The following is a 23,694-nucleotide window of genomic DNA, read 5'->3' as shown; positions in this document are numbered from 1 at the left end:
ACACATATGAATGGCCTACAATCCACACCCTATCAAACACCCTACCACCACCTGAAAGGGGAAATTATTTAAAAGAACATTAGTGTTTAAGTCGAATCTCAAATAACCAACAACAGGTCGGGGAAACTGAGTTATTTGAGTGACCCAGATGGAGGTGAACAACACCAAAACCTCAATGGAGGGCAAAAGGTGAAAAGAACTCCAACCCCCCCTAGCGGCGGGTAGCTTAAGGAACTGGGTTTCCCAAAAAACAAACTTGCCAGAAGCGCTGTCTAATTTGGCAGCATGTCGCCTCTCACATAACCTTTATAAGCGGAAGACCTCCAACGACCCAACCGTTTGATTGCGTCGCTGGAAGAGCCCGCTGCTGCCGCACAAGTAGCCGCGCCAATCCTAAACGAGTGTGTGCCGTAAAGTTCAACCGGCAAATCAAGCGCTACCAAACATCGCTTAAAAATTGCAGAAAACTGAAAACGTGTCAGTGGTGAAAGGTCCTCATGAACAAGCCATTGCAAACCGCCTTGCGGACGCTGCAAATTGTAACGCCTAGCTATGCTTACTGGACATATGCTCGGGTCCGGATGCGCAGGGATCGACAGCCAATGCCCCCTACCTAATTGGTCGGTCTTTGATCTTTGAATTTTGAGCAAGATCAAATCCGACTTAACCATCACGTTATTCAACAGAATCGCCGAGCTTGTTGCCCTCTTGCTAGCGGCCGCTAACTCGCCTACCCGCAGTTCTCCGAAAAAAGCCAAAACAAAAGCTAATTGAAACAAAAAGGCCTCGTACTGCCCCAAGGCTACTCCTGCTACTGCCACCAGGAGATTTCTCGACAAACCGGTGTCGACCGGCCTCCGAGAATCGCCTGGCCCTGCCTGTTCTCTAGCCAATCCTTTTAAAGCCTTGGCCAGAAGGAACGACTTGGTTGGATCTACCAAGCCACGCAAGCGCGAATAATACGAGATGCCGGCTAAGGCGCCGGACATTGCGGCCTTAGACCGGCCCCGCTCATGCCACATCCAAACAAATTGCAACATGCTATCCTCAATATTCTTACCCCGGTCTACTTCGGCTAAGAAAGCCAGCCACGAATACCACGCTGCCGTATATGACTTTAAGGTGCTCGGTGCCAAAGCGCTCAATGCGAGTCCATCGATGCCGGCCCGATGATCTGCCAGACATGAGCGGGACAAGATAAGCCATTAACGCTGGCTGCCGGCGCCAATGACCTAAACCTAGTCCATTGAAAACGAGATAAAGCATCCGCTATCTCGTTATCAACGCCAGGGACGTGCCGAGCCCTGAAATCAATGTTCCCCTGTAGACACAAAAGTATCAGATGCCTCAATAAACTGAGAGCCTGAGGGCAGACTGACCTCTGATTGTTAATGGCCTGGACTACCCCCAAGTTATCGCACCAGAAACTTATGCTCCGATTGCTAAGCTGCGCAGCCCAAATCTCTACTGCCACCACAATCGGGAAAAGCTCCAAAAGGAGCATATTAGATGTCCAACCGGCATCCTGCCAGCTTTTTGGCCATGACTCCGCGCACCACTGCCCCTCGAAAAAGGCCCCAAAACCGCAAGCTCCGGACGCATCAGTATAAAGCTGGAGTTCAGAGTTGGCCACCAATTTGGGTAGCCAAATCCTCACACCATTGAAATCCCGTAAAAAGGCACACCACAAACGTACGTCCTCCTTAAGCTCCCTAGTCAAATGACTTAAATGGTGCGCCTTTTTAACGCCCGCCGTGGCCCTCTCCAACCGACGGCAGAAGATCCTACCCATAGGGATCACTCGGCAAGAGAAATTAAGTAGGCCGAGTAACGACTGCAACTGCCTCAATGAAATTTTCTTTGCAGAGAGGCAGAGCCCTAAGTATTCGCGCATCTTAGTGACTTTATCCTGGGGTAACCGACATAAACCCATCACGGTATCAATCTCGATACCCAAATAGGACAAAACTGTGGTAGGCCCCTCTGTCTTTTTCACCGCAATGGGCACGAAAAAGAGCCTGCACTGATAAAAGCAGCTCGCTGCAGACACCGCTATCAGCTGGACCAGCTAATAAAAAATCATCTAAGTAATGGGCTATCCCAGTTTTTCCCGAACCCGCTCGAATGCACCATTGCAAGAATGAGCTAAAGCATTCGAAAAAGGCACAAGAAATGGAACAACCCATCGGCAAACATTTGTCCACGAAATATGAACCCTCGAACTTAAAACCCATGAACCTAAAAGAGTCGGGGTGCAATGGAAGTAACCTGAAAGCCGACTCTATGTCTATTTTTGCCAATAGCGCTCCCCTACCACACCCCTGCACTATCCGGAGGACGTCCTCAAAAGATTGGTAAGTGACGCTGCAGTCTTTTGGGTCCAAAGCGTCGTTAACTGATCCTCCCTCCGGGTAGGACAGGTGCTGGATCAACCGAAATTTACCTACCTCCTTCTTGGGAACAACTCCCAACGGAGCAATGCACAAATCCACTAAAGGAGGAGATGAGAAAGGGCCAGCCATGCGGCCCAATTCCACCTCCGCCATTACTTTGGCCCTCACAATACCAGGATAATCCCTAGCCAATTTAAGGTTCTTTTTTGCTAACGCCGCAACTGACCTAACTATTGGCAAACGAAAACCTTCCCGAAAACCTTGCAACAAAAAGGCTGCTTCCGCCCTAAACGGATAGCGGCCCAACCACCGTTCCAGCACATCTAACTGTATTGGTGAAACGGCTCTATTTAGCATTTCGCTGCTCGCCTTGCCCCGCTGCCTGCCCGCCTGTGCGCTTGCACTCTTTAACTGCGTGATTGCTTCCACACGACAGACAGATGTGCTTAAAACGGCAGCTGGCTCCTCTGTTACATTGCCCGTTATTAAAGGCAAAGCACTTTCCCTTTCCTGCCGTGTTAAAACCTGGACGGGCAACAAAGGGCTGCTTACGGCCCACTGGTGCTTCCGTGGTGGGTTTGTTCTGCTGAGTGACCTCAAGCCAGACCTCCACGTCCTTAAAGCCGAAGCTAAGAATTTTCTGGCCATCCTGCTTTTTACGGAAAGCCTCGTCATACTGCCGCCACACATTGTGCCTAGCGGACAACTGAATACTGTGCACGAGGTGTAAATACTTCAGGATGTTCAGAAACTCGGCAGGCCTAGTCTCAGTATAGCAAGCCGCAAAAATATACATCCCGCAAAGCCAATTGGCGTAGCTGCGCCGCGCCTCCTCCGCTGCTGCCCCCCCAGATTTAGCTGTATCCAACGCTTTTTTGGCGTCATGCATAATGGCAAACATGTCTACATATTTGCCCTTTCTAATACGCTCCCTCACTTTCGACCTAACGCCACTTAAAATGGCAGTGTTAGAGCAGTGCATGGCATCACCCGTCGCATCCGGAACCGAGCTGCTTGCAGAACTACGCGCTCTATTCGGGCTCTTACGCTTCCCTTTCAACTGCTGAACGAAATAGTGCATTAGCTTATGCGGTTTATCAGCTGAACTAGAAGAGTCGGAGGAATCCTCCGAGTGTGACAAATCAATGTGGCTGTGGTGCAATGGTATCTCACCTGCTCCAGAAGTCGACGGGGTAGCTGACACCACGGCGGAAACCGCCTCCTGACTTGCGTCGCGTGGCACGCCCATCACGTTCGGGGTTGACGACGGCTGGGCATCCTGTAGACGCAGCATCACCAGCAATGACGGCCGAGGTAGATGAACCCTGTGGACTTGGAACGACAGTGTTAGACACGATCTTGTGCGCCACAGAGGTCGCTGCAGGGGCTTGGGTTGGGACCACTGCTGATGGGGAAGCCCTCGCCTGCGCGTGGTTTGAGCATTCTAACCGGAGGAGGGGCTGCCGACAGAGGGGGCTGCTGAATTGGCTCCTGCCTTACAAAATAGTCTGGCGCCTGGTGTGAAACCGGATGTTGCAAGCGGAACCATGAAGGGGCAGAATAAAATTGCTGTCCCGCATAGGGCGGCATCACCTGATGCATGAACTGACCCGCGGTCTGAGACAGTCGCGGGTCGAAGCCTTGCTGCGTAAACGCTGGCGGGACGGTTGGGAGCACCCGCTGCGCTAGGCCCTGAGCAAAATAAGGGGACCACTGCGCCCCCAATGTCGGGCTGTGCAAAGGCGAATTATGCCGCACAGGGCCATAAAACGCGACGCTGGGAGCCTGCGGCAATGGCGCAGCGAGAGGTAGCACATACTGCTGATTAATGGGGGTGCTGCGAGAGGAGATACTACCGCGTCCATCCGCAGCAGCACTATGCCTAATAGGAGAAGCCTGCAGCCCAGCTGGGCTGGAGAAAAGCACAATACCCGAGGGGGTTTGCGCTCTGCTAGGGGTGTTGCGCCCTGTCCTCCCTGCCCCTAAAGCAGTGGAGGTCGCAGAAAAAGGGCTGCACAGATACTGTGGCTCTGCAGGCGCCTGTGTCTCAAAGCATGCGGGGCCGGGTACTGGGGTCAGCGATCCCGCCCTCCCCAAATCCCGACAGCCGGCGGCCATTAACTCTGGGCTCTGCAGGCCCTGCATATCTAAAATGGCCGCCGCTGTAATATGGGCGGGGCCAACGATGGGAGCCGTGGCTACCGCGACGACGCTCCCGCCGCCAGTCCCTGCTGCGTTAAAAGTATGGGAGGAAGGGCCCCCCCGGCAGTCCAGCCATGCCTGTGGGCCCGGCGGTGAGGGTACAAAGCCCCCTACCCCGGCGCTGCCAGCCGAGTCCTGGCAGCCGGCGGCCATTAACGCAGGGCTCTGCAAGCCCTGCGCACCTAAAATGGCCGCCGCCGCCAACCCAGCGGTGCCAGCGACGGGAGCCGCAGCAACACTCCCACCGCCAACCCCTGATGACTGGGATGGGCTCGGGGAAGGTCCCCCACCGCAGGCCAGCCATGCCTGCAGGCCCGACGGTGAGGTCGCGAGGACGCCGGTGCCCGCGATGACACACGTGCGGGCGCCGCGCGTGTAAGGGGAAGCGGCGGCTAATGCAAGCGACCTGGCTGCATCGGCCAGTAGCTGGGGGGGGCATTGCGGCGCGGGCGCGACATCTCAGATGAGGCACAGCAGGGGGAGGTTTACACAGACAGATTGAGGAACAAACGGAAGGGAGTGAGGAGCTTGACGGAGGAAAGGTACACAGGTAGGCAGGAATCAAAAGAAGAGAGACAGTATGGTTAGGAGGAAAATATGATGCAGAATAATGTGATAACAGACAGTGGCAAGAGGAATTAACAAGCCTTATGACACTGGGTACTTATCCAGAGGAGATCACAACTGGAAAAGAGAAAGCTGACTCCTCCCAGCGCCCTAATATTCATAAACAGAGCCCGCCCAAACAGGTCTCTGATAGGCTGTCACTACTGATTGATCCACTAACCTAACCTATAACGAGACTGCAACCCCCCAAACCAGTTTTAACCAGTATTAGCACAATAAAAAACAGGGTGTTTATGTCCTCTCATGCTTATTCTAGCATTCGCGTGCTTTAAACAGTGGAAAACTTATGACCGGTAGTGTTTATACTGTATATATTCTGCAGTGCTGTGCAGAGAGAACAGAATGAACATACCATGTTTGCTAATACAGTAAGGGGTATATTTATTAAAGTGAGAGTTTTTAGAAGTGGAGATGTTGCCCAGAGCAACCAATTAAATTCTGCTTAACATTTAAACAGCACCTTCTAGAAGATAATAACTAGAATGTAATTGGTTGCTATGGGCAACATCTCTATTTCTAAAATCTCTCACTTTAGTAAGATTACCCCTAAGAGAGAACCAGGAGGTGAAAGAGCACCAACCGTGCGAACTTACAGTGTAAAGGAGATGAGGGAAATTATACATTAGATAGGAGCCCAAAGGAGTCAAAATGTTGGCATGTTAAATAATGCTACTTGAACTGGTCTTTCAGGTAGTTACTATGCAAGCACAGAAATTGTTGAGTTGAGGACCAGATATTTCTAGCAGATGTACTACAATCAATGTGGATGCAGAGTAAATAACTTGAAGAGGGCAGGCATTGATGGTAAGAGGTGGGTTGTCCACCAAACTAATGGTGCATACACACGGTCAGATCTGTCAGATGAACGATTTTACCAACGATTTGAATGATTTCAGACAGTATTAACATGAATGAAATCGTCAAAATCTGACTGCAAACACAGACGATGTCCGATATCTTTATGTGACATGCGGGAACGCACATCGTTCATAGTTGCAGGCCCACATGTCAGACTTTCTTTCAGATGTGAATGATTGAACTAATTTTTAGATCGTTATCGTTCATATCTGACAACAAATCTGACCGTGTGTATGCACCATTAGGATACTTTTTAAATTTGATAAACATTACTGGAGATGTGTGTTAAGAGCACACTTAAAATGTTAAACAGGTTAATCTGACAGCCTGGGCACACCACAGGAGAAGTCCTAAAATGGGAATTTGAGATGAAAATAGTGAATGATAGACTTATGTCATTAGAGACTGATTAAGGCAATGCAATAATGGTTTTGGCCACCTTTAATCCATACTAAGCCTACATAAAACAGGTTACAATAATCACTGCCCTTCAGTGTACACTGGGCCCTAAGCAATAGCCATATTTGCCTAATGAAGGACTGGTTCTTAAACTCAGTCCTCAGGACCCCACACAGGTCACGTTTTCCAGGTCTCCCAGCAGGTGCACAGGTGCATTCATTACTGGTTGACACATTTTAAAAAATTAAGTGGAGCTAATTATTTCACTTGTGATTCTGTGAGGAGACATGGAAAACATGCACTGTGTGGGGTCCTGAGGTCAGAGTTTGAGAACCTGTGGCCTAATGGCTGATCTGGCTCTGTATATAATTGACAGACTGCAGAGAATGAGTGATGAGCTAAATGGAGCTATGCAGTGGCGTATCTATAATGGCTGCAGTGTGTGCGGGGCACACGGGCCCCCGGGTCCAGGGGGGCCTCGCACCGCACACCCTGCACCCATATTATTTTAAACGTACCTGTCCGTGGTCCCGCATTGGGTGCCAGCGCTGCTCAGAACACCGGAAAATGTCCACTGTGGCCATTTTTCCAGTGTTCTGCGCATGGCAATAGACTCCGGGCACACACTAGTGCCCAGAGTCTACTGTGCATGCACAGAACGCCGGAAAATGGCCGCCGCGGCTATTTTTACGTCCGCTTGCGCAGTAGACTCCGGGCACACTCTAGTGTCCAGAGTCTACTAATGCTCCGGTGGCTGACCAGCCGCGTCAGTCGGGGAGTGCACACGGGGCCCCCTCCTCTCTTAAGACTCCCCTGGAGCTATGATAAGAATTATACGCTGGTGAAGCACTGTGGATGACTTTCTAAATGAAAATAGGGGAAAGGAGGACTTGGTGGTAATTATGGCAGGGTTGGGCTGAGGGACCTAGCATGCACCAAGGCTTTTTTTTTACTAGTAATGTAAAGAAATATTTATTTTTCTCTCAAATTTCAACCCATTTATTCAAATATTGCAAATCCAAAGGAGATGGAAATAAATGAAAATGTATTCTTTATACTATATGGGTCAATTGTATTATGTGTCTGTAATGGGATGTCAGCGCTTGGGATCCCGGCAGTCAAAATCCCAACGCTGGCATCCCGACAGGGTTAGGATACCGACACCTATCGGGTACTTATCCCTAACCCTTCTACCCCTAACCCTCCCTCCCCGGTGCCTACTAAACCTAACCTCCCCTCTCCCTTAGTGCCTGAGCCTAATCTCCCACACCTTAAACCTTAACCCCCTCCCAGTGCCTAACACTGACCCTCCCCCTAACCCCGCTACTTACCTTCGAGATTCTGACAGGTGTCGGAAGCAGAGCAGGACTAAAAGATTTGAAGAAGGCCTCTGGAATGTTGAACAAATCCCTTAAGCTCTCTTTACACAGCTACATTCAGCATGATCGCCAGGAACAGGGTGAACATCCTGTTTTAACTGTTAAACTTTTTCCCACACAGCTTTTGGCTGGCTTTGATATGGATTTGCCTTGTTTTTCTTTTACTTACCCAGCGGTCACCTACTTTGTAAAATAGGCATGGAAAGTCTGGATTTAATGTGCAAGGATTTCATGAACCTTACAAAACCACTCTATGTTTATGCATGAAATGTTTCTGAATGGCATACACATTTTCAGTGTTTTGGCCATGGTGGCACATTCTACATTTTATTTCCCAAATTTTTTATTTATGACTTTGTCATGTAAACGAAGATAATGGTTATGTAATGATGAATATTAAAAGCAGGTGCTCAATTTCTTCAAATGTACTTTTTCTGGTTCTGAAAGGCTTCCACATCTATTCTCACAGCCTTTATGAATAGCTGTACATTTTAACTCACAAAATAACAACCATGATAGCCCTAAAATTAGTAAAGGGGATAGAGTATCTCAACATTGATTCCAAATATACATTTTACAGCAATTTGCTAGAGACAAAAAGCATCCTGGAATTATCCATAGTGTGAAGAACAGTGCACAGACGGTGTAATAGTTAGCGTTACTATACACTGAGGTCGTGGGTTCGATTCCCACCACCACCTGTGCAGAGTTTGTATATTCTCCCTGTGCTTGCGAGGGTTTCTTCCGGGTACTCCGGTTTCCTCCCACACTCCAAAAATATACTGGTAGGTTAATTGGCTCCCAACACAAATTAACCCTAGTGTGTATGTGTGTGCGCATGTGATAGGGAATATAGATTGTAAGCTCCACTGGGGCAGGGACTGATGTGAATGGCAAAATATTCTCTGTAAAGCGCTGCGGAATATGTGTGCGCTATATAAATAATGAGAAAATGGTCAGGTTTTTACATTGATGTCACCCATAATAATAATAATAATAATAATAAAGTATCAGTTATACTTTATTATTATTATTATTATTATTATTATTATTATTATTATTATTATTATTATTATGTGACATCAATGTAAAAACCTGACCATTTTCTCATTATTTCCCATCCTGTTGCAACTTCCTACTATCTGGCCTTCCCAACGCCTGTCTTTTCTTTCTACAGTCCTTTGTAATTCCCTTGGCAAGACTGATCTCCTTCTCTCACCTCTGTATCATTCTTCAAACCCACTGGCTTCTTCTTTACTCCAGAATTTAATGTAAGATTTTCACCAATTGCCACCCTCATACATCTCTGACCTTGACACAAGATACTCTCCCTCTTGCCCTCTATGACCTGCTTTTCTCCTCATCTCTGGTAACTGCCTCTCATGGCTCCTTTGATTTCTCCCATGCTACTTCCCATTAAAGGAACTCTCTACCTCATCTGAACAGACTCTCCAACAGCTTTAATTTTTTTTTCTAGTGCTCTCTCAAAACCCACCTCTTCACCACAGCCATTTCTACCTCTACCTCTACCCAATACTACTCTCTCTGCATGTCCTACCAGCTCCAGTCCTATGCCCACCCAGCACCTATTGTCTAAGCTTTGCCCTTAGCCTCTAAACAAAGCAAGCCCTCTTTACTCTTTGTCTCACACGTGCAGCTCGTTTGTTATCCTCGTAACTCATACTGTCCAACACTGCAGATAATGGCAGCACATTTTAAATAAATGATGATGATGACGACTGCAAGTCTGGCAATAATGGAACCCCGACCATAAGTTACACATCTCTAATTTAAAAACTGATATGCAGGAAATGGTAATTTATCGGTTCTCAAAATGGCAACTTAAAGTCCTCCAGTCTTTTTATGAACTGATAGCCATCAGACTTCCTACAATATAAAAGCAATTGTCCTTAGCTCCTCTTGGCTCTGCTGAACGTTTTTTGGTATACGAGTATCTTGCATGATGCAGCACGGCCTCCGTAGCACACAGATTGGCCGTTATCACTGAACAATCTGACCAATATGTAATTCCGATTTGTCTAGAATTGACATATCGGGCTGATATCGCTCCAGTTTGTACACAGCTTTAGTTTGGCTTCTTATCTCTCTCGTACAATGATAAGCAAATCACTGCACAGCTGCCCTCCCAAGTGCCAGCTTCCTTGTTCCCTCGAGGTCAGCATGGTCTTACTATAATTCCTGCAGAAGGCGGGCAAGTAAATGTAGACGCGTATGCTATGAAAGAAAAACTCTTGCCTAAAAATCTGACAGCCAAACTGCTGTTTGTATACGGGTGGCAGAACAGGTACTTCGACTACACGTACGGCGAGCTAGATGTGCTACTAGAAGGCCTGGTGGTCAATGAGCTCAACCGGCTGTTCTGTGGCTTTAATTCCCCACATTGCCGAGTGATGTTTGGGGATAAGTGGAAGCAGAGAGCTCCTGGTTGCTCTGTGATTATTACCCTTTTTTTTGGTCCATATTTTCAGTAATTTACTAACTTTGAATCATATGTTTGTTTGTTTTTTAATTATTTCCTGTAAGGGTATTGTGCCCATATATTGAGAATTTAGTTTACGGGCTGCATTTTCATTTGATGTTTACGAAGAGGTCATAACATATTTAATAATTGAGGGTGATGGCATTAACTATTCAGGGGGTTAATGATTATCATAAGTGTCTATCTATCTATCTATCTATCTATCTATCTATCTATGATTTTCCATCATTCAGAAATAATTCAGACACACTCATTGCTGCTGAATTGGGTCTATGCAGGGTTTATACTATATCGGTGGGCAACAGGTAGATGTTTTTCTACTTGTAGCAGGGCAGAGCAATATATACACACAAATAAAAGTGTCCTAAAGATACATTATGTATGTATATATCTTGCCTTTAGTGATGTAATGGCTTTTATAAAATTTTTACCAGTAACTCACTTTTAATTTTAGACCATAGGGGCCTCTCCTCCTTAAGTGATCTGGGCCGGGCCACCCAAAGCATTTATCTGGCTCTGCACCCAGGACTTATTTACGAGGTAGTACAAGTTTACTGGAAGCTGGTGCAGACGGGGACGTTTTTTTAGATCATATTTTCAACAAACCAGGATATATTGTAATAACACAAAGGGATTGTTACTGATGGGCAATGTCCAAAGAGAATCAACACAGTGTACACAGAAGTATAGTCTCAATGAAAACTGAGCCAGGGGTAAGTGGCTTACCAGTGGCAAACGCAGGGTTTCCAAATGCTTCATTTTAGAGCGAGTGTGGCCTGTCAATGAAGAGGGCAGAATCAGTGGCGGAACTCCCGGAGACAATGGAGTCATTTGCCGCCAGGCGCCAGTCCTGAAGGGGTCACCTGGCTCCATTGTCATCCGGGCCGGCCACTGCTGAGGAGCTACATGGAGAAGGAGCGCAGCTGATCGGCGCTCCACCTCCAGTGGCGTAACTACGGGAGGTGCAGGGGGTGCGGTCGCACCCTCTATTTCCCGGGCGCCCGCTGAGTGTGTTACCAGCGGGCGCCCGGCTCCTTCTCTCCCCCTCCCCCGGTGCCAGCGGCAGCCGGAGCTCACTCCTGAGCTCCGGGTCCCGCAGTACACTATAGGAATGACGTCATGACATCACTCCCATAGTTCCGAGGAGCGGGCGCCGGGGACGGAAGGCAGCAGCACTGGAGCGGGGATTAAGGTAAGTGTTATTTATTTTTGTGTGTGTGTGTGTGCGCGCGGAGTGTGTGAGGTGCTTACTACAGGGGGCATTACTGGGAGGGTGCTCACTACAGGGGGCATTACTGGGGGGGTGCTCACTACAGGGGGCTTACTACTGGGGGCATTTCAGGGGGCTTACTACTGGGGGCACTACAGGAGGCTTACTAGTGGGGGCATTACAGGGGGCTTATTACTGGGGGCACTACAACTGGGGGCACTACAGGAGCCCTTACTATTGTGGGCACTTCAAGTGACATTACTACTGGGGGCACTACAAGGGCATTACAACTGGGGGTACTGCATAGGGGGACAACTACTGGAGGTACCGCATAGAGGGACCATCACTGGGGGGCACTACATACGTGAGCACTGCATAGGGGGAACCTCTACAGAGGGCACTGCACAGGGGGACCACTACTGGGGGAACTGCATAGGGGGGCGGTGGCAGCTGGGGCTGGCATAGGTGCTGGGGGGTTGGTTAACTTTAATTGGGGGGGCACCAACATTTATCTTGCCTCCGGGCACCTGGGATGAAGTTACGCCACTGGGCAGAATTAGTACTTAACCAGCTTTAATAAGCGTCATACAAAGTGTATTGTGTGTAATAATTCCAGCATATACAGGACCAGTGATCACAGTAAGCCATGAGATGTGTCAATAGGCCATCCTGCCTGAGCTGAATGTATTTATTTTAGACACCATTCCAGACTATTGTAGCAAGTCTGGAAGCCTGGAGGAGCAGCAGAAGAACCTAGCACTGCCCTGGACATATTGGGCTCTATAGCAGTGCATCTCTAACAGTGCATGTTTTCCAGATCTTCTAGTTGGTGTACAGGTTATTTATTACTGGCTCATACATGTTAAAAGATCCACAGGTTGTGCTAATTATTTCATTTGTGATACTGAGAAGAACATGCAGCACTAGTAACAATCTTTTATATTGCTATTTATATTGTGGTCATGGTGTGGGCTGGGGAGGGGGGTTTCCAGGCAGACAGAACCCCCCCTGCGTTTGCCTATGCTTACTATAGCAATAGCAAAAATCTAAGAGTGCAGGTGGCTAAGGTGCATGACAATAAACATGCAAGGTTCAGGGCTGGTTGTAGGCAAGAGTCATATAGCAATCTGAGGTCAGTGCAAATGGCAGACAGAATAGTCATATAACCCTGGTTAAGGGTTAAAAGAAAGTCTCCAATATTCTAAAAAATTCCGTATTTTGGAATATTTGGATGACTGAGATAATGAAACCTTTGCTATTTGATGGTTCAATGTGCACAAACTTTATTTAAGGCCCCGAATTCTTAAAAATATTGTATAAAATTACCTTCAGACTGTGTGTATAAGATGTATATAATACATACATGTATTCTGTGTTTAGATTTGGGTCCCATTCCCAAGATATCTCATTATGGTATGCAAATATTCCAAAATATGGAATATTCTGATATCCAAAATACCCCTGGTCCTAAACATTTTGGATATGGGAGTCTCAACCTGTATTGTATTAATGACAATATTCTGAGGTAAAATATATATATTTAAGGTATGTACAAGTTGTGAGGTAAAACTATGTATACAGATATGTTAATTTATTTAACTATATTGTTTATTGAAGTGACTTGTGTATAAATTAATGTACGTTTATATAACGTGTATAATATGTAATAATATCCTCTTGAGGTAAAAATATGCCCCAGTGTATGGGATAGACATACACTATAGAAGAATGGGTGGAGTGATACATGTAGGAGTGAATTAGTTCCTGTCCGGAAAAGAGGGTCCGGTTAGAGAGAGGTATATAACAGCTGTCAGCAGCAGCTGATAGTCTGGAGTTCCCTTCCTTGGGTGCTCACTACCCCCCTGTTCCTACCAGCAGGAGCTGTGAAAGCAACTGCGGCTGACAAGCGGTCAGCAGCTCCCAGGGAAGAAGTTAGCGGCAGCGGATGGTAGAATCTGTCCCTGGGGCCAGTGAGCAGCAGCGACAGTAGAAGGGGATCCATGGCCGGAAGCAGATACAGCAGCTGGCAGACAATTTGGTGCCCTAGGCAATATTTTGGCTGGTGCCTCCTAGCAGATAATTCCACCACCAATCTTAAGGCCCCCACACACTAGACCAGAGGTTCCCAAACGCGGTCCTCAAGGCTCCCCAACAGTTCAGGTTTTAGTGATATCCATGGATCAAATTGAATGAGGTACTAATGAAGTCACCTGTGCTCAACCATGGATATCACTAAACCATGAACTGTTGGGGAGCCTTGAGGACCGTGATTGGGAATCTCTGCACTAGACGAATTTGGCATATTCCGACGCATCGGAACGACAAATCTTTAAAATCGACCAGTGTGTATGCACTAAATCACGCATTGCCGTGTGGTCGTCAGCCGCATTGCCTGATCTTTTGTACATGCAGTCCAATCAAGCGATGCGGCAGACTATCCCATACAGCGCTATGCGGCGGGGGCCGGCGTATCGGGCGGTAGGGCACTGGGTCGCCCAGTGTGTACGGACCGCCCGATATGTCAACCCGTCGGCAGGGGGGTTGGGTCTCGCATCGCTGGGAACACCAGTCGTTTAGTGTTTATACGTGGATTCCAGGGATATTATATAACTAGGTAACAAGCGCTCTGTTTAACACACAAAGCAGTCAACTGACCACTGTGCTGCCTGATCGGAGCTGAGCTCCAATCACAGCAGTGGCGGGGCACTGCAGAGCCATGGGATGCCCCCAAGGCCCTAGGCTTAGAATGCCTATGCCTAGGGCCGGCTTTGTTACTCAAGTATATTATAAAAACCATATGCTCTATTGCTTTATTGCTGTAAAGCTTGCAGTGCAGTAGTGAAGCTCACACAGTTAATTAGAGACAGTCTCTCACAGCAGTATACACTGAAACATTAGTATCCATTGTCTATTGGGTACCTTCCGTAGCTCATTTGTACTGTACAATTCACCATATCGACAGTTGTTGAACATCTCCCCTCGAAGGTTTGGAGAAGTATAGGTTCATTCATTGCTAAACTAACTGTAAAGCTCAGAGTATGGAAGCAGCCTAAAGGGAATGGGTATATAGTCCTGGCGGCTGAATATCCCGACGTCGGCAGCCCGAAGGGAGAAGATCCCGACAGAGTAGGTAAGTACCCTATCCCTCCCTTAGTGGAGCCTAACCTCCCCCATAGTGCCTAACCCTAACCCCTCCCCTTACTGGACCCTAAACCCAAAACCTCCCGTGGGGGCTGCCTAACCCTCCCCCTTAGGGGTGCCTAACCTTAACCTCCTCCCCAAAACCTATCCCTAACCCCGCTTTGCTCTCCAAACCCCCCACCGCCCCCCACCCGAGGCTAATGCTAAGCGTGCCCCGGACCGCGTTAGGACTCGAGTCCTTTGGCGTTCCAGTGTCGGGATTAAGATAAGGCATTGGTATTTCGACGGCTATCTTGAGTCCCTTGTCAGGATTTCCTTGTCGGCATCGCGGACACCGGTCTCAAAACTACATCCCGCCTAAAGTTATCTATGCTATATGGATTCCACAAATATATGTACAGAGGAAAAGGCATTCGAGGAAGAAATACTGATAAAATATATCTAGGAGAATAACTTATTAAAATGGTTCAGCTCTCAATGGAGGTCAGCACCTAAATTGCAACGGAACCTTTTTATCTCCAATTTAGTCTAAGATAAGATGGATTTGGAATTACAGTTACATTCGTACCTATTAAACTGAGGATTCACTAATTTAAGGATTCGCCATAGACTTACAGACTGCAGTACTAAGGAATTTTACATGTGCTGTATATGATATCACCATTTATATATATCCTCGCTTCATTTTCCAGTTAAATTGTATCTATTGTTAATGTATATATGTAATGTGATATAGGGCTTGATTCAGCAAGGAATGCACGGATGTAGACGCACGCACCCGTCTGCTGCGAGAATATGCTAATAAATGCATACGCAGACGTCCAGCCCCATACTATGCCGCCCATCTCCCTTTACTCACAGCCTGATCAGCACGCAAGATAGCGTAAACATTGGTAATATTGAGAACCAACGGAACCATTAGCATAATAGTGGTTGACCTGACCTGCCGCAGGATTTTGGCCACTTCCTGTGCACAGCTTATGGTATGGCTGTGCATGCCGCCACACTGCTTTAATTATGCACGCCCCTATAACGGCGCTATAATGCCTGCGTTCGCCTGACCACCCCCATCACCACCCAAAAACGGCACTACCTGTCAATATTGGAGGGGTCTCTGTACATACTGCGTGTGGTCTGTGTTCCCTTAACCTGATCACACTGACTAGTTCGCGCCAGCGCAGTGTGATGCATACGTATGCGCAGTGCAAAAACATCGGCCGAGTGCGTGCATTCTCTCCTGTGCGTTCCTTGCTGAATTAGGCCCATAATCTGTTATCAATTATCTGGTAGTTAAATTATTGCAAAGTAAACTTTACAGAAATACCAAACATAATTTTGTATTACTTACATCCGGTATCTTCAAGCATTAAGAAGAACGAGGAACAGGTGGTTTAATCTTATGTATGCATATATGGTGTTGCATTATATGATATATTTGCTTTGTACACTACATTATAGAAAACATAACCCACTCTACATATTTACTAGGCTTACACAAGCAAGCCTAAATTGTTAATATGGGTTTTTCCTAGTAGGCCCTCTCTGTTTACACTTGGGTGGAGGCACTAATGAAAGGTTGTACACCACTTAGTGAAAGGATATAGGTGGGTACATTAGACCACAAGGGAGTAAGTAACCTGGTGACCCTTTAGTGGTAAAAGGGGGGTTACAGTCAAATGAACTGGGTGAATGCTAAAACCTTGAGTAGGCCCGGACAATATACAGTCAGGGTAGCAGTAGGAGGTGATGTTGTATAAATACTGAAGAATCATTTGTCATCATTACAAGCCATGACCCTGTATAAGTTACAAACTAGATCAGAATTTGAAAGATATTTTGATGCGTCCAGACCTTATGTCCCATGCAGAGTAACGCCCTGTAGTTACCCACCCAAAAGAGTGGGTGCTACTGGTGCCCAAACTGCACCACATGCAGGAGTATAACAGTTGGCGAATTCTTTTACCACGTTCACACTGGACACAAGATTAAGATTAACCATAGAGTGTCTTGCACTTCTGACCATATTGTCTAGATTTTGAGCTGCCCCTGTTCTCTTGTATATGTCAGTAAGACCAGTCGTCCATTTCATGAAAGGATGGTGAATCATAGGTCATCTATAAAAGTGGCAATCAATAGTGGTTATTCAGACAAACCGGTGGCTCAACACTTCTTCGAAGCCAACCATCCACTAGCATCACTCAAATGCATGGTGTCTGGATACCACCACCCAAAAGAGGGAATGACAGGGTCAAATTGCTACAGGATGAGCCTCCCATACCCAAATATTCTAAAATACAGATTTTATTTTTTTTTAGCCATGACTGAAATAATGAAACCTTTGCTTTCTGATGTTTCAATGTACACAAACTTTGTTTAAAGCACGAAATTTTTAAAAATAATGTGTAAAATTACCTTCAGGCTGTGTGTTTTATTTCTGTCAGTGAGGGAGCGATGTGCTGCTTTTCTCTGAGTAGTTTCTCTGTGAGGGATACTATTTTTTACACTTTCGGGTGATAGTACTGTGGCTGTGTGATGACGTTTTGGTGTCAGTTGGAAAGTAGTTCAAGTGTGTGATTACTGTAGGTTTACAGTCATTGAAAAATAATGCATGGTCATGTGACTTAGGGGCCTATTCATCGAAAAATGGCCCAGTAACCATCTGGAAACGCAGGGCTGGATTAACAATGGGGCGTATGGAGCGGCAGCTCCAGGCCCCCCATCAAAATAGGCCACAAGATCGGTGCAGCTGTAGACAGGAATATGTATATTTCTGTCCCCAGCAGCTGAGAAGCACAGCAGACGGCCGTCTGAAACCCCGCCCACTAGAACCCGCTGGGCCATCATTACAAACAACCCCTGGCCGCCCATTCAGGCTGGGTGACAAATGGGAATGGCAGCGCAGTGGAAGACTACACAAGCCCTCCATAGCGTTTCAATGTCTCCCCCATTATGTGTGTCCCGGTGACGGTTGGGAAGGGGTGCTGGCTGGTGGGTAGCTGCAGCTAGTTAATCTCTGTTTTCTACCTCAGCGGTGCTTCACAGCACAGCCGCAGGCTCAGTCTGTGTGTGTCTGTCTTGACACACTGACCGCAGCGCACGTATTATGATGGCATTGAAGGGTGCCGGGCCCGGGAGGAAGTAGACAGTGATGTGAATCAGGCATTCTTCTGGTGAGGAGCATGACTAGAGCCAGCGCTCCCTAAACACCGACGGTGTCTGAGGCAAGTGACCAGAGACCACTGGCACCTAGCCATAGTACGAACATATAAGATTTAGGGGTCTATTTACTAAGCAGTGTTAGGAGACAGAGTGAAAAGTGATAAGAAAGTGATAAGGTGCCAGCCAATCAGCTCCCAACTGTCATCTCATAGGCTGTGTTTGAAAAATGACAGTTGGGAGCTGATTGGCTGGCACCTTATCACTTCCTTATCACTTTTCACTCTGTCTCCTAACACTGCTTAGTAAATAGACCCCTTAATTTGATTCAGTGCTATACTACATAAACCAAAAAAATTTAAATAATGACTTCCATTAATTGTGCACTGATTTTTATATTATATATATATATATATATATATACCTCCCAACATGACCCGCTCCAGGAGGGACACAATGCTCTGGTCCTGGACTTCCCTGGTAATTTATGATTGGTGGTGGCTCCAGAGGTGGGGCTGCAGGGGAAGCAATCGGGAACCTGACTGCCTAAATACCGGCAGCCGGCTTCCCGACTGTCTTATCCCGGCATGGGTGAAATGCCGGGCGTCTAGATGTAGACGCCCGCATTTCCCCGATGCCGGGAGACCGGCGCCCAGCATCACGATTGTAGTGATGCCGGGCGCCGCGAGCGGACAGCCGTGGGGGGGGAGGGTTAGGTTTAGGGCTCCCGTGGGGGACTTAGGGTTAGGCACCCCCCCCCGGGAGGGTTAGGGTTAGGCTAGGGGGAGGGAGGGTTAGGGTTAGGCACCCCCCCCGGGGGATTTAGGTTTAGGCAGCGGGGAAGGGAGTGGTTAGGGTTAGGCACTTAGAGGGGGGATTAGGGTTAGGCACTTGGGGGAGAAGTTAGGGTTAGGCACCCCTAAGGAGGGTTAGGGTTAGGGTTGTTAGGTTAGGTTAGTGTATACTTACCTATCCACGATCGGGATTTCCAGCGCTGTCGGGCTTCCGCTGCTTCTAACTCTGCTCCTGTCGGGCTGCCGGTGACGGGAATCGTACGGCCGGTGGTATATCATACCCATTCCGGGCTGCAGTACAGTCCAAAATTGAAATAGGGGAGTCACACCAACTGCCAGTGAGTCCCGGCCAGTGATGTTTGGCAGTGTGTGAAATGACAGTTGGTGTGGCTCCCCTATTTTAATTTTGAACTGCGCTGCAGCCCCGCCTCTTACCAGGGAAGTCCAGGACCAGAGTATTGTGTCCCTCCTGGAGAGGGTCATGTTGGGAGGTATGCAACTATGTGTGTGTATATATATATATATATGAGAGAGAGAGATTTTCCAATTATACTGCTGTAGTTCCTATCCTATATATGCTGTGTCTGTCTGACTGCCACCTCAATTTGATTGGTATATATATATAAACACACCCACACACACCATTAGTTTGTTATGTCTCTTTATTTTATGGTGGTCATTGGTGTTGTCTGTATCACGTGGCACTTACCGCAATGGTTTTTGTATTGTATGACAGTCACTTGGTTTATTGAAAGGTGGTCACTGATGTTTTTTCTGTATTATATGGTGGTTACTGTAATGTTCTCTGCATTATATGGAGGTCACTGATGCTCTCTGTATTGGCAGTCCCTCTGATGCTCTCTGTACTATATGGTGGTCACTTTGATGTTGTTTGTATTATATGGCCGGCGATATAGATAGAGGGTACCGCCCATATACTTACCATGTTCCCGTTAGCCCTGATCCATGTCCTCCTTCTACTCTCTTGCTAGGCTAGGGTCTGTTGGTCCACCTAGCAGTGGGAGCAGCTCCCACTGCACATGCATGTGGGAGATTGGACAGACCATAGAGAATTATTATATGATATAGATATATAAAATGTATGTGTGTGTATATTACTTACTGCATCTCTCGGCAGTTTGGTACATCATTCATTTTCTCTTCACACGACAGGCAGTTTGGGGTATCTGGAGTTGCTATAGCAACGACAGGCAGGGCCGGCCCGCCCGTTACACCAACTACGCATGTGCGTAGTGCGCCAGCCACCAGAGGGTGCTTTGTTTCGTGCACCTTCCTGCTGCCACAATGCTTCCTCCAGAAACCCCTGCCACTCCCTGCAGCGTGGGCGGAGTCGGACTGTCACTGGAGGAGGCGGAGCAGGACAGGACGCTGCCACTCCTCCTCCAGTGACTGCAGCCTAGAGTCACTCACATATATCCTGCATGTGTAGGCGCATTACCTCCACACGGAGCACTGACAGAGGGCGCTCCTGCTCTGCTGCGCCGCCACCACCAAGGTCAGGTGCAGGGGGGTTATATATGTGCTGCTGCTTGTGCATTGTGTTATTATTATGGTACGAGGCCTCCCGCGTTGCTGGAAGTAGTAGTTCTAAAGGTAACAAATTGCACAAAAAAAGAACCCTAGCCGCTCCAGGAACTGTAACTAATATATTATTAATTATTAAGTATCAATAATTACTAGAAGCAGCTCACCATTGAGGGGGTTGGTTGTTCCCCAAAGAGAATCTTATATCTAAAAAGCAGGGGTGTGGGAGCTCTAACTAGGAAGACAAAAAGTGAACAAATGAAATATGTGAATGACAAAGGTAGAATGAAAATGGGAATGGACTTAATAGTATTGTAGATTAATCATAACCTTTCTATAAATAATATGAGTACACAAAAAATAAAATAAAATAATCACAGGATAAACATACGTAATAATCCAGAAACAATAAGCATATGATAAGAGGATAAATAATGAATAATTGTATATATTAATGTCCACAGATAAAAAAAGATGATGAGGTCGTATGGCATTGTCCACAGATTAAAAAAGAGGACAAAACCTCCTCTGCGTGTCCAAAATGCGCCCATTTAGAGGCATCTTTATACCACTGCCTATGGGACTGTAGGGTCACCAAGAAATTTTGGATGGAAGTGAAACAATATGTGCTAGCGGATCTAATCAATTATCTTCCATTAACACCAGAATGGGCAATATTGGGTTATATTCCAGGAACAACTAGAGTCTCTAAGGGTTGTAAAAAATGATTATTAATTATTTCGGCTGTAGCTAAAAAATGTATCCTGCAACAATGGATTGCTCCTACCCCTCCTTCATTCAAAGAGAAATTATTTTATATTTTCAAAATGGATTGGGTCAACTCTTCTATCAATAAGGAAAAGAAAGCAGAACAATTCTTCTTAATTTGGGAAAGCTTTATTGAGGCTTTAAATCCTGAGATTAAAAGACAAATACAACAGTGTTTCAAATCAACACAATGGTATGAAACTAGAATACTGCTACAAGACCCCCGAATAACTTACACTTAGGGAGAAAAAACAAACAAAAAAAACACATAAACTAGAGTAGAGTGGTGAGGGATTGACTCTGGGAGTGCATGGCTCACAACCCCCATCCCACTTTATTATCTCTTCTCTTTTTTATTTTATTTTTTTTCTCCTTTTTTCTTCTTATACTTCTCCCCCCCACTACCCATCTTCTTTCTTCCCCCTTCATTTCTTCTGTTATGGTTGAAGTCACTATAATATATTACTGCTTAATTTTCTAGAAAATTGTGGCAAAATTATTACCTCAAACCACAAGTGAACTGTATGCTATAAATTGTGACTATGTCATTGTTTCTTGTCATATTTGCTTGTGTACCAGAGTGTATTTGATGACTTCAATAAAAACATTTTTGAAAATGAGTGAGTTTTGAGGGCCTAATTCAGACCCGCTCGCGAGCGCTGAGCGCTTGCAAGAGGGTCGATGGTGCCCTAATGCGCATGCGCACGACGGAGGGAGCTCCGTCGTGCGCATGCGCGAGACCCGCATAGCGACAGCCAAGCTGTCGCTATGGGTCTCGCACCAAAGGGGGCGTGCTGTCGATGGTGACTGACAGCACGCCCCCTTTGGTGGGCGTGCCAGGGGCGTTGCTGCCCAGACGGAGGCGTTCCCATGGGAACGCCTACCGTCTGGGTCCGGCCCCACTGACATCACTAGTGATGTCAGTGGGAGTGCTTTTGGCTCTGATAGTTGATAGACAGCTCGCCCCGTTTTGTAGGCGGGGAGGGGGGAGGGGGGATGGCAGGACAAACTGAGGCGTTCCTGAAGGAACACCTGCCATTTGTGGGCGGCCCTACTGGCATCACTCGTGTTGTCAGTAGTGAGCTTCCTGCTCTATTTAAGCAGGAAGCTCACTGGGGCTTGCGGCAGACGAGACCCTACCACAAAGGTCTCGTCGCAAGCCCGATGCTCGCAACATTACCTGGCCGCTCGCAAAAGCTGTGGGTGGTCACCCACAGCTTAGCGAGTGGCCAAGAGTCCAGTTTAAAAAAAAAAAGCGTCGACCCTCATTCAGAGCGAGCGCTTGCTTTTTGCAAGCGCCTCTGAATGAGGTTCTTTGTGTATAAGGGGCACTAATGTTGGCATTGTGTAAAAGGGGCCCTACTGTATGTCAGAACATAAATAAGGTGTGGTGTAATGTGAATCAGGGGCACTATGTGCGGTGTAATGTGAATATGATTGTGCTACTGTGTGGTGTAGTTTGAATTTGGGATACTATTGTGTGACCACGCCCCTTTCTTTTGAGACCTTTTCCATTAGTATACCTCCCAACCATCCCTATTTTGGCGACAAAGTGAATAGATGCCATGCGCATGAATGCGGCATCTATTGACTGGAGAAAGGGACTGGGAGCATGCCCAACACTGGGCATGTACCCAGCATGATTGGAATTACGGGGCGGCGCTCGTGATTATGGCTTTTCCCATGTGACCACATCCCTTTTCTTTGTCGGTTGCATGCACCTTCGGTGTGTGCAAGTTCCGCCAGGGGTCGCCATAATGTATCTTCGCTTACCAAAAATATTAGGCTCGGGCCAGCCCTGACGACAGGAGGGTGCTAACACATTCATCATTATAGAGGACGGTTTGGGTTTTTCTCCCATATTTCACACGTGGTATATAATTTATATGTACATACATGTGGATATAATACACTATGGGAACCATTTATTATTTATTTGGTTTTAGACCCGATAATTATCATTTCTTATTGCTGCTTATCACGGCAATAAGAAATTGTACCGCCAGTATGCATCAAGAATCACATGGATGGACAGGGGTTTTGATAGGAGCCCTTCCCTGCACATGTGCAGTCTGCTGACCATGCATGCATGAGTGAAGAGGGATCCTACAGATCCCTCTCCCACTACTTTTTGCAGACTGTAGCCTATAGGCTACAATGTCTAGAGCAGTGGTTCCCAAACTGTGTGCCGTGGTCTAGCACAAAATCAAATTATTTATAGTCAATGTAATGTAAATATGTGGACAAACAGAAGGACAAACCTGTCTACTACCACATAACTGAATCTAAGGATGACAAGAAAGCACAATTTACTTGATTTATTTATTTTTTCTGAATTTCTCAATGAGAAACTTTTGGCTTAGCTGTGCCATGAAAACAATTCTGATACTCTAGGGCGCCGTGAGTCAAAAAAGTTTGGGAACCTCTGGTCTAGAGACATCTTCAGATGGCATTAGCTTCCGGAGCTTGGTAACTGGCACCCCCGTATATTAATGTGAGGGATAGCTAATATTTTTGGGTACCCTCTCCTACGCTTTTGTTGTTTTATATTAAGTAACAGGTGGTGCAGGCTTCATATGAGTGAAGAGGGAAGGAAGATTGAGATTGTTGAAGGTAGGTGGTAGATATGTCCTCCATGGTGGTAATGGTTTGGTTAGACTGCAATATACTGTGTGGGCAGATGGGGAGTGGTGTTGGGGTCTGGGATGTGGCTGATGTGTGG

General features: G+C 46.8%; 1 protein-coding gene and 1 pseudogene across 1 annotated transcript in view; one reads left to right on the top strand and one right to left on the bottom strand.

The window, feature by feature from the left end:
• The window catches only part of NKD2 (NKD inhibitor of Wnt signaling pathway 2), a 126,546-nt gene that overhangs the window by 44,471 nt on the left and 58,381 nt on the right, over positions 1 to 23,694 (top strand). The window lies entirely within an intron of this gene.
• LOC148507717 (uncharacterized) overlaps positions 1 to 23,694 on the bottom strand; it is a 34,669-nt pseudogene that overhangs the window by 4,354 nt on the left and 6,621 nt on the right.

Source organism: Taudactylus pleione, unplaced genomic scaffold (genome assembly GCF_031769625.1).
Source record: "Taudactylus pleione unplaced genomic scaffold, aTauple2 ptg000386l, whole genome shotgun sequence".
In the NCBI taxonomy this organism is placed as follows: domain Eukaryota; kingdom Metazoa; phylum Chordata; class Amphibia; order Anura; family Myobatrachidae; genus Taudactylus; species Taudactylus pleione.
Note: the sequence above shows the minus strand (reverse complement) of the source record. Positions and strands in the feature narration are given on the sequence as shown.